Here is a 13,722-nt window from a genome sequence, read left to right as displayed (position 1 = left end):
GGCCAACACCAGTAGGCGGGAGGGTAAAGTGTCTTACCCAAGGACACAGCGACCAGGACAGAGAGCCCGGGGATCGAACCGGCGACCTTCCAGTTACAGCTGCTCATTTATCAGTTTCACAACATCCATGATGTGAAACTGTCACATTTCTCCACCTCATCTCAAGATCTGGTGACCGTGTAGGCCATTTAAGTACAGTGAACTCATTCACATGTGGAAGAAACCAGTTTGACATGGTTGGAGCTTTGAGACATGCAGCCATCAGAAGATGGGTACCACCGTGACCATAAAGGAATGCACATGGTCAGCAATTATACTATATACAGTGACCATATAGTGTACGTCATGAATGAAAGTGAGCCTTCAATGTATAAATCTTGATACTGGTCAGTTATGTATGAACGTGATAGTATAAGGATAGAAGCTGCTGTATCTGGTAGTTTTGGTGTAAACAGCTCTTCAACCTTGGCTGGAGGGAAGGTGAAAAAATCCCATACAAGATGTTGGATATCTGTAACGATGCAGTTTTTTTGTTCTTACATAATACCTTAATCACAGGTGATCGAATGTAGCCCCCCTCGTCCTTGCTGCTCTGTTTGCTCTCCACTGTTTGCTGTAGTCAGTTTCTGCACTGCTTTCTGGCTGCGCCACATCAGAGTATGATGGATGTGCACAAGATCCTGATTGCAGTTTAGAGCTGGCTCAGCAGCTCCTGTGGTAAATCATACTATGCAGTCCAAGTTCATGTGAATACAATCTGATTTTCAAAACAGTCCATGAAATGTGTGAAAGCTGTTCTGGGAAATGTTATTCAGTGACTGCTGTTCTGGAAACTGTCTCATAAACGATGGAATGAGCGCTCTGTGGTCAGTATCTGGTTGACGATAAAGACATAGTGCTTCAAGTTTAATTCTGCATGGCAAGTGTTGGTACTAAGTTGTGTGATGAGAGTTTAAAAAACACAGATGTTTCCATGCTTGCTTTGACTGGCTGATGACACAGTGTCCTCCAAATCTTCTTGTCTCTGCTCAGCCATATTTCTTATTATTTTTTACATTTTATTTTTTGAAGTTGTAAGCATCCTTTGTGTCAGCTGACATTGTGCTTTCATCTGCTTGAATCTGCTTTGCTACCAGCGGTATACTGGCAGGTATCACCACAGTCGTCTTCATTCACTGCTGCTTTCAGGTTGCGCCGATGCACTTGTGTTTCATAAAAATCTTTTCTTTTGTACTTTTCCTTTGATCAGGCACAAGTATTTTCATGGTTACATGAAAGCTGGAGGCAATGATGCAATATTCTGCGCATGCACAAATTCATAAATTGGAAGCTTTCTCTTTACCAGATAGACAACTTTTCAGTTTTTCTAGTGACAACCAAGCGTGCCTGTAGTGCACCAGGGCGTGATGTTTCTAATTAGGATGTGGTTGCCTTTCCTCTTTTCCCAGAATGCCTTACTTTGTTGTCATAACTCTTTTTTCCTCTCTCTCTGCAGACGTCTCTAGCACTATATTGGCTTTTTGCTTTCAGTTTCCCCCCCTTTTTTCATGTATTTCAATAGTATGGGGTTCTACTTTCTTGTTATTCAGAATCAGAGGTTGTAGGTCCCTCCGGAATAGGCAGTAAAAACTCACTGGCTCACATTTTCTGAAGTTGCATTTCACAGGCTGGCTTATTAAGCAACACACAGGTTTCCACAATCTCTGGGAGAATGTTCACCATCAGCAGGGGAGCCTTTGACCAATCTCCCTCTGGGTGATATGGTGTTCTTCTTGAGCCTACAATGTTCCAGCTGGATGAACAGCTGATTTTCTAACTCAAAACTTAGGGTATAGTCATCAAATATCTTGATGTCTTCTATCTTGTCTGATTTTGATGTTTTATAGATTCGTACAAATCATGTGAAATGGGATATTATCAATATATTTTCAACACAACATTGTTTTTTTTTCTCCTGGACAGATCATCCAGACACTCTGAGTGCCGAGTAGTGACACTACTGCTAGGGGATGTTTCATTGTGTCTGCTGGGCCTTTAAGGAGCTGAGGATGACTTGCTAAAAGCTTTTTAATCACCGTGATATGGAAAACAGATCGTGTCTCTCAAAGGTCAAACGTATATTCAAAACACTATTCCGATCCTCTCCTGTGGGTCCCAAGTCATAACAAAGGCTGTCAGATGTATTCTCTCAACTAAGAAGCAGTAATGACAGGCCTTACTTGATCCAAGAGAGAAAACAGAGAGTTGCTTCCCAAACCATCCATGATGGAATAAACAGGCTTCTTTCTCCTGTTACGATGGGAGTCTGTTTGTTCTTGGATCCAGCCTCAAGTACAGGAACAGCTGGTTTCAGCGCTGCCAAGCTTCATTTTTTAACGCTGAAGGTTGCTACTTTGTTGCGTGAAGTCAGTGACGCTCTGTTGTGAGTGTGTGAAAGACAAGGTTGGCAGTAATCAAGCTACTGAAATCTGCGACAGGTAGACAAGCCCATAGTTGAGTATAAATGGTAAGTGGCCTGGTACTTATATAGCGCTTTTCTACTACAAGCTTCGTCACCCAATCACACACACACACATACATTCATACAAGAAATCCCAAAAATCCCAGTCTCAGCTGACTGCAGGTTTCCCCAAACTTATAAACAGTAGATTTACATGATGACTGAAACTAGCACCACTGATGAACAATGGTTTGTGAGGTCTCTTGGTCATTAATATGCAAATTGTTATGACCATTGATCAACAACCACTGATCAAACAAACAAGAACATCATATCAAGAAGGCCCTGAGTAAATATCATTATCCTAGCTGGACATTTGTCAAAGCTGGGAAGGCACCTGAAGAAAGCGCCAGATGATCCAGCAGAGAAGAAGGACAACTGCTGCCTAAGTAAGAAAATCCTGAGTGACGCCTTATGTGTTGGAAGTATTGGAACAGCTAAGATGCATTTTGTCTAAACACTACATCTCTTTGGCTTTCAAACCCCAAAACACGCTGCGCCAAAAAAAAAGATCAGATTCCCCGACACAAACAGAGTAATGTAGCGTATGCTGGTAAGTGTCAGGAGGATTGCTGTGATTTATACATCGGGGAAACCAAACAACCTCTGTTTAAGTGGATGCCATAACATAGAAGAGCCACCTTGTCAGGCTAGGTCTCTACATTTACACCTAGAGGCCAGTGGACACTCTTTCAATGATGAGGATGTACACAGGAACGCTGGTTTGAGCGGGGAGTCAAGAAGGCCATTTACGTGGAGAAAGAAAGGTCTGAATCAGGGAGGGTGCCTAAGGGTACACCTTTCACCATCTTAAAATGCTGTGATTGCAGATATTCAGATATGTTATAATACAAATAAACAAATTCTTTACTTGAACAAGGAAAGACACAAGTTGCAGCGATTATTCAGCTTCACATTGCAGGAATAGTATAGATGAACTGTAAGATGAAGAAAACTTTATTTTACAGTTGGCAGTATGAAAAACATGCTAAAGGGGTATGCTTAAAAGGTATCCCCGTGTGTCAGAAAACAATGCTGTTGTCTCTTGCATTTATATATAACATCTTGACATAGTATGCACCAAGCTGGGAGTGAGAATGAGCTGTCTTTTCTAACCCATAACATACAGAGTCAAAAGCTAAAATAAGATATGGTGTTTACTACATATAACATGTAGTGACCAATGTAAGAGATGCCAAGGTAGCCTGGCAAAGATTGCCTCATATAAACAGGAAGTTCATCAAGTTCAGCAGGCATTTAGAGGAGGCCTTGGCCTTGGCAAAAGAAAACATGTATAGAAAGCAACACCCTGAAGAGCGAGGAAAAAAATTACTGATACAAATAAAGTGTGGAGAGGAGGCAGAATGATGTGCCAAGCAAGGCCAATAGATGAACTTGAAAAGGCAGAAAAGAATAAAGGGTAATTGGAAAGAACTTCTAGATATAAAATTATATTAATACAGGCGGAATGTGGCTTGCTTTAAAACTATAGCCAGCTGTCGTAATTGAAGAACCAAGAATGTTTGTTTACATGCATGTTGTCATGCTATCAGATGGGGTTAATACAAACGGATATAGCCTTGAATAAACCTTTGTGAATCAGGGGCCCTAAAGTGGCTACAAGACAACCCCTGCAAGGGGAATGGTTTTGCAGGTGGTGGCCACGGATCATTGCTCTCTGCTTATCCTTCCTGACTGATTTCTTGCTAGTTTTACTTTTTACTTGAGTCCTTGTGATTGTTGGTAGCACGGGGCAGTACTTCCAGCCCATTCGTGTTCCACCAATAGTCCAACTCACCCATAAGTGACATCATAAGAAGGTCTGCTGTGTCTCCCATGACTTTCAAGTGCGTAGAAGAGATGCCAGGAGATGAGGTGTTACATGAGAAGACGTGGAGAGGGCCACAGAAGACCATTAACCTGGCAGCACAATATGAGGAGCATTGCCAGAACCCTACAAAATGACCGGGCTGCTCATGTGTATGTTTGTGACCAAACTGAAATAATCAGATGAAGGTGGGAGGTCCTCCGGTGGAGCCAGTTCTCCCAGCCCCGCACTCTTTAGCTCGACTGAAATTAACTAGAGAACACCAGAACTGGCAGGTTGCCCACTGGTACCCTGTTCACTTCATAGATAATGTTGCAGGCATCACATCATTCATCAGACTCTTAAGTCTGAACCTGCTCTTACCTGTAAAGAGAACGGGGCGCCAAGTTTGGCAGGTAGCAATCACCTGCCAAACTCGGCACCCACCCCCATATAACTTAATCAAAGACAGTCCCTAAAAGTTAAGAAATCACAATAAGCAATAGAGCTTAGGAAAAGTATTTAAAAAACAAAAGACAAGAAAATTCTACAGCTAAGGTGTCAGCTGCTTGAAGTCAGGTCACTTTCCAAGTACAGATACACTTTTTTTCTTATATATTTTATTGAAATTTAACCCATTTACTCAGTGAAGCGGGCAGCCATTGGGCGCCCGGGGAGCCGTGTGTAGGGACGGTACTTTGCTCAGGTGTACCTCATGGTAGCCGTTTAGTGGATTTGAACGCCCAACCTTCCGATCACGGGGCCACCACCCTACCTACTGAGCTATCCCTGCACCTTTTCCTTGTTTAATTAACAGCAACACTAAGTCTTTATCTGCCAAATGTAACTACAGCCGTTGATAAAAGAAAGAGAAGGAGGGTGATTAATTTTGATGCACTTCAAAAAAGAAAGTTTAATGCTTTGAGTTTGGAATATTGAAAGATTGAAAATGTTGCATTTTCAAGGCCTTGCAGATCTTTAACTGCACAATTATCAAGGAAGCAAAGCAAAGTCAGACAGCATGACTCACTGCCTGCCGGCGACTCACTTACAGAAATTTGAAAACGTCTTTGTTGTTCAAGGTGAGTAAGTTGAAGAAAAGAATGCCTCGCTGCCAAATTTAATGAGAATTTTTAGGGATGTGAATAAAAAATAATGTGTTTTATCTCTCAAACAGGAAACCAATTTCTTTCTAAATGTATTTCACCTATCAGCTACATTTTACTTGCCTTGATCCGTCCAACATCTCAGCCCCTCTACCCTCACCCACTCCTACGTCTCTTTGTGGCACGCCGGCATTGTTATTGGTGTCATAATTTACCTCTTTATGCAAACATGACCCTGTCCCCGATATGCCGGCAAAATATTCATACTGTAGTCACCGTGAGACCAATAAAGAATGAGATAGGAGGGACATAAATTATTTCTTCTTTGCTACGGTATTTCATATTTCACTCAGCTGCATTTCCTAGTATTGCAATATGCACATGCATTTATGCATGCATGCCTTACCTGCGTTTTCTTTATAGGCTCTACATGTGAGACAAAGGAGTGTGACATTGTTATGAAATAAATAGATCAAAGGACAGACAGAGATGAAAAGCAAGGACAGGTGTGCGGTGCAGGCATGAAGGCGAGTAAATGGGATACACAGGAGTCATGTGAGGCATTTATGCATTTGTATCGCTGGTAATTTAAGATGCTACCTTTTAGACCAACTACAGGAGTGCAGGCAGAGATAACTAGAATGAAGGCGTGTATTGCTGAAGTGAAGATGGTCTTAAGTAATGAAGAGACTGAATCGAATGAACCCCTCAGAGTGGCACAGAGGGACCATTGTGCTGTATGGATTTGGTAGCACTCATGGGTTTGACCTTGGCTGCCTCTCCCTCTTCTCCTCCCTCCTCCCTACACGTTAACCCACCCCCAGGGTCCCACTCAACCTTGGCTAATTAGCTCACATCCCAGTGGCACATGTTCAACACGCAATTTATCCACAGCAAGGACATAACAACTGCAGCGTCCCGCCTCTGTGCTGTTTCTCGTTTATTCTCTCATGTTACCGGCGCTACACTGTAGCTTGCTTATCTGTTTTTATTTAAGTATTATAACACAGTGCTGTAAAAAAAACAGTACAGCTTTCTCCCCAGTTTTTTTTTTTTTTTTGCATATTTGTCACTCGTTTCAGGTCATCAAAAAAATTTTGTTATTAGACAGAGATAACCTGAGTAAATGCGAACGGCAGTTTTTAAAGGATATTTAATTTATTTAAACCTATGTGGCCCTGTGTGAAAAGGGCCACATGTGGGTTACTGTGTGAAAAAGTAACTCAAACCTTATAACTGAGTGTACAGTGAGTCTTTCACATGGCTGTGGAGGAATTTTGTCCTACTCTGCAGATTTTTTTTTTTTAAATTTCAGACACATTTTTAAGCACGCTTCCTTGTCTCGTCAGTTCTGATTTGCCCCAGCTGTGTTTCCCTCCTGTTGTCCATTCCCCGATTGCTCCCTCTATGTATTTAAGCCCTGTGTTTCAGTTTGTCATGGTCGCGATCTTCCCCCCTGGTTGTAAATAGTTTGGTGTTTTGATGTAAATAAATGTCTTATTTTGCTCTCTGTCATCGTTTGCCTTCGCTGGAGGGTCCGAGGGAGGGGCCGCTCCAGCCTTCCGTCTGTCTTCACTGGTGGGTCCGAGGGACCGCTTCAGCCTTCCGTCTGTCTTCACTGGTGGGTCCGAGGGACCGCTTCAGCCTTCCGTCTGTCTTTGCTGGAGGGTCAGAGGGAGGGACCGCTTCAGCCTTCCGTCTGTCTTCGCTGGAGGGTCCGAGGGACCGCTCCAGCTTTCATCCGCCTTCGCTGGGGGGTCCGAGGGACCGCTCCAGCCTTCGTCGTCTTCGCTGGAGGGTCCGAGGGACCGCTCCAGCCTTCGTCGTCTTCGCTGGGGGGTCCGAGGGACCGCTCCAGCCTTCCGTTTCCACTGGAGGATCCAAGGGGCCTGTCCAGCCATCAGCGTCGCCTGCAGAACAGCAGCCGGTGCCGTATGCGCTGGGCATGAATCAAACATTTTCTTTGGGGTTACATGTTTTAAATGTTTGATTTTTGGGTGGGGGGAACTGTTACGATTCGGTGTTGTCAGTGTTTTGTTTTAGGCGTGACTGTTATGTTGCCTGTTTTACTTTGAAGGTCTGTATCTCAGTGTGTTCAGTTTACGCTTCCTTGTCTCGTCAGTTCTGATTTGCCCCAGCTGTGTTTCCCTCCTGTGGTCCATTCCCTGATTGCTCCCTCTATGTATTTAAGCCCTGTGTTTCAGTTTGTCATGGTCGCGATCTTCCCCCCCGGTTGTAAATAGTTTGGTGTTTTGATGTAAATAGCTGTCGATACTTTCGTTTTGGTATATCTTTGTGGAAAACCGTAGTAGTTATTTATCTATTTATTTCCCCTCTGCGAATTGCTGCCTTATTGTGGTAGAAGGGTTTGTATATCCCAGGGATCCCAGGGGCTATGTTTTCTGGGTGCTTTTGCCCATGGCAAACTGGTCCTGGGTGAGGGACCAGACAAAGAATGATTCAGAAGACTGGGGCCCTGCCCTGGAGCCAGGCATAGGTAGGGTGCCTGAGGCCTTATTCCATGGGGCCCGGATGGGCGCAGCATGAAAAGGGACATGAGCCCATCCTCCTGCAGGCCCACCACCTACAGGAGGTGCCATAGTGTTTGGGTGTCTTGTGTGCACCGATGGATGGATGTTTATTTATTTATTTTTTTAGCCATTAAAAGTTGGACTTGCTGGTGTGTTTTGGATCATCTTCCTGCTGCATGACTCCAGTGAGCTTGACTTTTAGAGCACAAAATGATGGTCAGACATTCTCCTTTACGATTTCCTGGCGGAGAGGAGAGTTAGTGGTTCTAATAATTACAGCAAGTCATCCTGAAGCAGACCCAGACCATCACACTACCTCCACCTGTTGTTAAGGTTATCTTTATATGAAATGCTGTATTAGACTCAAACCTCCCAAAAAGTTCAGCTTTTGTTTCGTCAGTCCACAGAATATTTTACTTTTAGTCTTTTTTTTGGAAGATGTGAAACAAACCTTTGGGGCTTTTTTGGTCAGTAGTGGTTTGGTCAGCTCTCCTGAACTCTGGCCTTAAACGAGGCAAGTGAGGTCTGCATTTCTTTGATGTTGTTCTGGGTTCTTCTGTGACATCCTGGATGAGTCATTGATGAACTATTAGAGTACTCCACTCCTCAGCAGGTTCACTACTGTTTCAAGATTTCTGTAATTGTGGGTAATGGCTCTCACTGTGGGTCACTCTATACCATAGGTGTCAAACTCTGGCCCGTGGGCCAAATTTGGCCCACAGCCTAATTACATTTGGCCCGCGAAGCCATACCAAATTATTATTAGAGCTGGCCTACTGGTATTATACAGCTAATATATATATTGTTTAGTATTAAGCTTTGCTTGTTCCATATTCAGTTTTTCAGCAAAACTTGTTTGAGTCCATAAGAAAAGAATCATTCATATATCTGGAGGAAGATTTTTATTTCAGTAAATATTAATGTTAGCCCGCGACTTTGTTCCAGTTTTGAATTTTGGCCCACTGTGTATTTGAGTTTGACACCCCTGCTCTATACCAAAGCCTTAGAAATGGCTTTTTAACATTTTCGATATCCAGGCCTGGCCATATATAGTGAAAGTGATTTAATCAGAGTTAGTTACTTTTCCACATAGAGTCGTATGTGTAGATATTTATTTAACATGAACATTGAATGTTAGTTTCGTATAGTCAGCATTTTATACATTTGTTTTCCGTAACAAAGTTGATAAGTGGACTGCATAGCACTATTATATCAGTAAAGAGCCAATTTTAGGAGATAGGTGCTGGTGTCGAACAAGATTACGCTAATTGTGCAGAGCATTATGCTATCAGCTGTTTTTGAATTTTTTAAAAAAATGTTAAAGATGCTTAATCCATAGCAAGCAATTTTTCCATCACGCAGTGGAAAGACTTGCATAAATTAGGGTTTTTCTAATAAGTTTAATGGAAGAAAAATAACCTTTGTCATTCTTAGGGGCGGGAGAAGACTGCAGTGATTAAACACAGTTTTTCAGGCTTTTTCTCTCCTTTAATTTGATCTTAGTCAATACAGAAAAGAAGACCTTGCACAAATATGAAGCTCATTTTAACTGTACTGCTGCTGCCTTTCAATTACAAGTCCATCCACCAATTTTCTCCACCACTTATTCAACTTCAATTGAAGGGAAGTTGAAAGCTTAAAAAGGCAGGGTACCCCTCGGTCAGTTTGCTCGTCAATCACAGGGCTGAGACAGATAAGCGCACACACTCACATCAGCACCAATTTAGAATGACATTTGACTACACAGTGTCAAATAACACAAACACGCTAGTAGGCAGTCCTCAGAGGAGAAACTTTATTTGCATGCTTGAACCAACTTACGGGCTTTTCTCCATTTAATTATTTAATTACTGCTCCATGAGCATGTATGACCATGCATGCTCATAATTAATGCATAAGCGGTTGGGAAAAGGGCTTTAGATTTTAGAGGTCATGTCTCTCCTCACAAAAAGCCAATAGCAACGACAAAGTGACTTACATGGTCACAAGAACGTTCGGCTTCGGTCAGAAGCTTACATTACACTCATTTTGAATTTCATGTTAATTTTGGGCTTTTAGTGATTTCTGTGAACTGTTCTTTTTTCAGAATGAAGTGATTGAACAGCATAAAACTTTAATGACTTAAAAAAAACAATTAGTTGAACAAGTTTGAAATTTGGTTTTATTTGCTCCCAAGTTTCACCATGACCAGATGTTTTTGATAGTCGTCAACAACCTTCTGGCTGGATATTTGATCACTCTTCGAGGAAGAATTGGTAGTGTTTATTTAAATTGGCTACTTTTCTGGCATGGACCTGACTTTTAACTATAGTCCACAAATTTTCCATAAGGTTGAGGTCGGGGCTTTGAGAAGAATATTCCAGAATCTTAATGCTATGCATGTTTGGGATCATTGTCCTGTTGGAACATCCAGTTGTGTCCCAGTTTCAACTGTCTAACTGTTGATGTGAGGTGAAACTGAAAAAATAGTTATTCTACTTTGTGCATTGTACCACAACCACTGGCAGTAAAATGGCCCCAGAGCTGAGCGCTGTTAAACAAATTATTTTTATGCTGGCAAAGAGAAACAAGCAGATGCAGTCAGTGATGATCACTAATGAGAAGTTAATGGGCCTTGGCTTTGTCATGATAAAAGACACACAACTTCAGTACAACTTACTAAAGAATGTAAATAAGTCTATATATTTACAAGTGTTTGTAGACTTTTGACCCTGTGTGCATTAGAGAAAATCCAAATTAAATCAAACTTATGCACCACAATTCTTGTTTCGTTAAGTCATTAAAGATGTAGACTGTACAATCGGTCCACCCTGGAAAAAGAAGAGTTCAAAGAACTCATTAAAAGCCCAAAATTACTATGCCATTTATGCCCAACATCCACATATATAAACTTCTGAGTACAACCCAATGTCCTTATGACCTTAATTATAATGTGTCTCTGATGATGAACACAGACGAGCTTAGTGGAAGGAATGGGTGCTGAATAAATTTGTATAAAACATTTTAATTGAAAGACCTGTGAAATGTCAGGAGTGGCTTAGGGGACTTTCAACACGAAGTGAATTATTGTTTTGTGTCTGTGTGGAGGTGTGTTTGTGCATTCAGTCTGTAAAGTTTGCAGAGACTGCTTGGAAACTTGAAGCACTCAGCAACGCTGACAAATATAAAAGTCCTTCAAACTTATTTTTTCTTTGAGTGTTTCAATCATAAGCAGCCAGCCTTACTGTGTCAGCGTTTAAATGAATGCCACAATCAATCCATGTGGGACATGCCCAGAACTCCTCACCCAGGAATCATCCTTGTCAGATCCCGAACCACCTCAACTGGCTCCTTTTGATGGAGTAGCAGCTCTGGTCTAAACCCCTCCCAGATGGCCGAACTCCTCCGCCTATCTCTTTGAGGGGCCAGCCACCCTTTGGAGAACGCTCATCTCTGCCACTTATAAGACAATAAGTGGCATCCTGATATTGGTGGGAAGGCTGTTCCACAGTTTGGGAGCCCTAACAACAAAGGCCTGCTGACCTTTGTTTACTAGGTGAGACCTTGGACAAACCAGCCCCATTCAACAATAAAAATAGCCATCCAGGCATATAGAGGCCAAACAATTCTTTCATATGATTTGGAGCATTGTAATTTAATGCAAGTCATTAGTAAGCTTTTAGAATAGACATGAAATTTAACAGCCAACCAGTGTAAACTTCCTAATACTGGAGTAATATACTGACATATCCTGGTGCCAGTTAAAATCCAGCCACATTCTGAATTATCTGGAGTCAGTGTAGTGGGCATTTTTTTTCAACTTGAGCATTGAAACACAGCTCAGTGTTGAAAATCACTGGTTATGAGTAGATTGCTTGACATTTTTGGACAAAAGGCTTAGCGTACTGTGGGTCAGGGTAGTGGATTTAATAACTAAAACATCAAAGTTATCATCATTAAGCTTTGAAAGGTTTTGAGACAGCCAGCAATTGATATTGTCAAGGCTTTGAAGTACAGTGAGAACACATGGGTCACTTTTCCTGGCATCTGTTTGTCAAGTGGTCTGGGTAAACTCAAGGCTCCCCTGCTTGGCTGCAGTGGCCCGAGGCTGCAATTTGCAGGGCATTGTGCCCTCAGATGGGAAATAAACAAAGGCTGATGGTAACATGATTTCAGTCATTTACAAGACTACTTTACTTTCAATAAACTTTCAAAAGTTCACCTTCTCTTCTCAAGCCCTCTCCCACCACCATACTGAACACAGTTGATAAGAAAGCACCCCCCCCCCCCCCCCCCCCCAAAAAAAAAAACCAACAACTGAAAATCATCAGTAGGATATTGCTAATGATGCATAAATTTTAAACAAGCATTTTGTAGTTGAAAGTTCATGTTTCTCTTTTTAAATATTCTTTTCCAGCTTTTTTTTTAAAGCATCAGAAAATGTAATCTGATGTTGCAGACAGTGAAGGTTTATTTATAAACTGTGTTATCTGGACTTGTGATGTCATTATAAGGTTGCAGACAATGTCACGACCTGAGTGAGGCCGTTGCGATGTTGCCTAACAACAGCGAGAAATTACTTGTGTCCCCAACCTGCCAAGTTTTAAGAAAAGTGGGGTTAAGGTGAAGTACAGACAGAGACGCAGAATGCCAGAATCCTCGATTAACAGCAAGAACATTCTAAAAGTTTCTTTAAATGAAAGAATCTGAAAAATGTAAAATTTAAATGTCAACATCTGACACGTTTACCCCAAGCGAGGGGGGCGCAGAGAAGAGACTACAAGCTCGAATATCTGCTGCTTTGTTTGTTGTAATCAGGATGGCCTTGTGTTTATACACCGACCTTGAACACTGTTACTAAAGGAGAGACAAACAGACTATGAACCATCCTATCGCAAGCGTGTTACGCTGCTCGTGTTTGCAGTTTACCCACATTCAGTGAGAGGTTCGCAGCTGAGGTAAACAATGAGCAAAGCTGTGTTTGTTCAGAGAGAGGCTTTGTGTATCACTGAGCTGTTTTTAAAAACTGCCGGGGTTACGACGCACAACTTACTGTAAAACTGTAGATCTAAGGAACTGTATGAGCAGCTGGTAGGAGACGGGGCTGCTCTGTGAATGCCAAGCAAATTTATTTCTTGTGGAGGACCGTAGGTGTGTGCGTGTAGGCTATTAGCCTACAATCACATATTTGTCTCAGGGAATAATACATGATACAATCAGGCTGATGCAGAATCATTATAGTTTTGAATTTTCTTATTAATTCATATTTTTTATTTCATTTTTTGTTTTTATTTCACTTCAGTTTCAGTTTAGTTTTCCTTGTTTTAAAACTTTTGTTTTAATTGAGTTTTTATTAGTTCAGTTGTTTTAATTAATATTGTATGCAGGAAATATCCAAGATTTAGGAAAACCAGTCCGTGTATTACAGTACAAACACAGACATTTTGGAAAGAATTTGCCTCACAGACTTGTAAACATCCAAAGCATCAATAAACACAAAGCGTCTTCGAGCAAGGTGTGATAGCAAATTTTGCCAAACTAAGGTGTCTTAAAAGTTCACAAAATAATTTTCAGTTAGTTTTAATTTTTCTCAAAGCTCAATTCTTTTTTTTTTTTTTAATCTATTTTTACTTTGGATAATTAAAATCTCAAATTAACACCTTTTGCTCAAAATCAAACAAAGCAAACAAAAAAAGGTTCAAAGTTCAAAAATTTAGACGTATTGCTGTGAAGCTTTTAGCTTCATACATCAAACACTTCACCATATATTTTTTGGGTTTGTAGAACACGGCTAAAATG

This window comes from Aulonocara sp. 'chitande type north' Nkhata Bay, linkage group LG16 (genome assembly GCF_057382095.1).
Source record: "Aulonocara sp. 'chitande type north' Nkhata Bay isolate Kocher_YH1m ecotype deep benthic linkage group LG16, A_spYH_male_GT1.1, whole genome shotgun sequence".
Classification (NCBI taxonomy): Eukaryota; Metazoa; Chordata; class Actinopteri; order Cichliformes; family Cichlidae; genus Aulonocara; species Aulonocara sp. 'chitande type north' Nkhata Bay.
Note: the sequence above shows the minus strand (reverse complement) of the source record.